The sequence below is a fragment of the Zea mays genome, chromosome 8 (assembly GCF_902167145.1).
Source record: "Zea mays cultivar B73 chromosome 8, Zm-B73-REFERENCE-NAM-5.0, whole genome shotgun sequence".
NCBI classification, from domain to species: Eukaryota; Viridiplantae; Streptophyta; class Magnoliopsida; order Poales; family Poaceae; genus Zea; species Zea mays.
In genome coordinates this window covers 91,124,812-91,127,660 of record NC_050103.1, presented here as the reverse complement: position 1 = coordinate 91,127,660, position 2,849 = coordinate 91,124,812, and the positions used below count along the sequence as shown (strand labels likewise).

Sequence of the window (2,849 nt, the reverse complement as noted above, 5' to 3'; positions counted from 1 at the left end):
GCGACTTGAAGACGACGTCAGCGTTTTTAGAAGTAACGCCGAGTGACCTGAGGGCGACGTCAGCGTTTTAGAGGTAACGCTGAGCGACTTGAAGACGACGTCAGCGTTTTAGAGGTAACGCCGAGCGATAGCGGGCTGCGTGGGCCACTTTGAGGATAATAGCCGAGTGATGATGTGGCGCACCGGTGTTCTGGAAATAACTGCCGGGTGATCACGTGGCACGCCGGTGTTTTGGAAATAACCGCCGGGTGCTGACTGGGCGCTTTTTGAAACGGTATCTGGCTCGGGAATATCCCATAAGTGCTGCGCTTTTAGCCGCCTCTGCTTTCTGTGCCCTAGTTCTTGCTTTCTTGCTTCCGAATCCTCTCTGCAATTCGCCTCCCACTCTGCTTGCCGGTAGAATCGAGATGGCGCCCAAGATGAAGGCCTCGAGTTCGTCTGCCGTGGTGATTCCTCCAATCGACCCCAACAGCCAGTTGCCTTTCGCGGGTAACCACATGTCCGTCATCTCTGAGCCTGAGCTTCTCCACCTCGTGTCCATTGGGGTTCTTCCTCCGCGGGAACTCTGTTCTTGGCGGATTTGCCATGGGGTTACTGTCCCAACTGAGGATACCCATGAGTCCGTGATTTATGCTCCTTTCCTTCTCCACGGCCTCGGTCTTCCCATTTCTCCCTTTTCCGCGGCCTCCTTGATTTTTACCATCTTAACTTGACCCATCTGAATCCCAATTCTATCCTGCAAATCTCCATTTTCGTTCATTTATGTGAAGCCTTTCTTGGCGTGCTGCCACATTTCGGGTTGTGGAAGTACTTGTATCACTGTCGCCCTGGGATGGCCGGTGGACAACATCAGTTGGTTGGGGGTGCTAGCTTGGAGATACGCCGCGGGAGGAAGACTGAGTATCTCGAAATCCCTCTCAAAGACAGTATCAAGGGATGGCGCTTGGAGTGGTTCATAGTTGAGAATTATGGAAACTCTCTCCCCCCTCGGTCGGGAAGACAGCCGGATGTTCGCACCCCAAGCTGGACCGAGTCCCCCACAGATCAGGAGGTAGCTGAGGCAGGTGCTTTGCTGGCTGAAGTTGGATTGCTGAAGGAGAGGGGTCTGACTGCTGAAGCTGTGGTTGCTGATTTTGTCTTCAAGAATATTCAGCCGTTGAAAGACAGGGCATACCCAGCTTATCTGTATCGAGGCCTAGCCGACTCAACTCGGGTTACTAACAGAAGAATTCCCTCTATGGACTTGGTGAATCGACTTGAGATGATCCTTAGAGGCAAAGTGTCAAATGTTGGTGCTCCAGTAGCATTCTCAGCCTGGAACTTGCACTACACGACGGTTCACTTACAGCGACCTACGGTCGGTTGCTAAAACGGCCTTCAGCGACCTACGGTTGGTCGCTAAAAACTTTTAGCGACCCATAAGTATGGTCGCTGTAAGTGCCGTCGCTAAAGGCTTTAGCGACCGACATCTTTTTAGCGACCGACCGACCGTTGCTAATATTGAATATTTAGCGACCAACCGTGGGTTGTTGTACTATAGATTTAGCAATCAATCGTGAGTCGTTATACTATATATTTAGCAACCAACAGAAAGTTGCCCCTAGTTATAGTCATTAATAATGATAATATACCATTAATTAGCATTCAACAACTGTTATATATACAAAAGCATCACAAATCACCAATTTTTATACACAATCACATAGATATACAAATTTAATTAGTATTGCACAATGATAGATCCACATCACATAAACCATCAACAAGCACCACAACAAAATCATTCACAACCTACACATGTTATTATGTTTTGCACATATTCGTAAACACTTTACAAAATCATTCACAAAAGTACCAACGCTTCAAGTGATTCGCAAAAGCCTTCACAAAAGCACTCAAACTTCTTGTATCCTCTTGTTTTAAGGCACAAGCTTGTAGGGGTTGTGATGTCACCACTTACTTGATGCTAACAAGACATTTCCTTCACCAAAGCCATCTTCAACACATCGCCCATAAAAAAGATCAATTCTGCATATGAAAGCAATCATGTCAGCAATGCATTCCAAATCATACAGTTTGAAATGTTACAGAATCACCCTTTCATTGACAAGTGTGATCAATCTGAAATCTAAGAATCCAACTGGAATCGCAAAACAAATTACACCAATCTAACAAAGAAATAAATAACACAGCAGCTTACAGACAAGATAATATTGGCATAATGGCGATCAAGTTAATCAAACTGATTTTGCAAAACATAGCAACCTATAACTAGGAAAACACACACATCACTTTTCAGTCAAGATGCATTAGCACAATGAGAAACATGTACACGAGCATATAGTAACTCGAAGCTCATAAGTGAGCAACCAGTGTCGCAAGAACCGTTAACCTTTGATTTCTGCCATGTTTCGAGACACACAATCACAAAAAAATGACGAAGACCTAAGATTTAAGATATGATAATTTTCATTTCAAATTAGACCACTAACATCTTGATTATTTTGCGATGTTCAATCGTGATAAACACCCTAAACTATGTTCTCAAGGACACAATTTTATATCTAGTATAACTGCAGTAAGCTGATATAACAAAAAGGTTATATTACTTGCCTCAAGAATATCCTTAAATGTTGCCTCATCTAATGACACAAAGTCCGTGCAAGCAGTTGTGCAATAATCAAAATGCGTAGCAAAATTCCTCTTGCATACTTCTTCAAGCAGTTTACAAGATGGGATTGATGAAACTGCCTGTAAGACTGAACATACAGTGTCCTGCAATAAACTTTCAGGGGTCAGTCTACACTGAACCAGCTAAAAGTTCACCCAAATTTTCAGAAGACATATCC

At 44.1% G+C, this 2,849-nt stretch overlaps 1 non-coding gene across 1 annotated transcript; it reads right to left on the bottom strand.

The window, feature by feature from the left end:
- Positions 1-2,324: 2,324 nt before the first annotated feature.
- Positions 2,325-2,443, bottom strand: LOC111590037 (small nucleolar RNA F1/F2/snoR5a). The gene has a single exon (XR_004852328.1). It is a non-coding gene; the product is annotated as a small nucleolar RNA F1/F2/snoR5a (small nucleolar RNA).
- Positions 2,444-2,849: the final 406 nt, after the last annotated feature.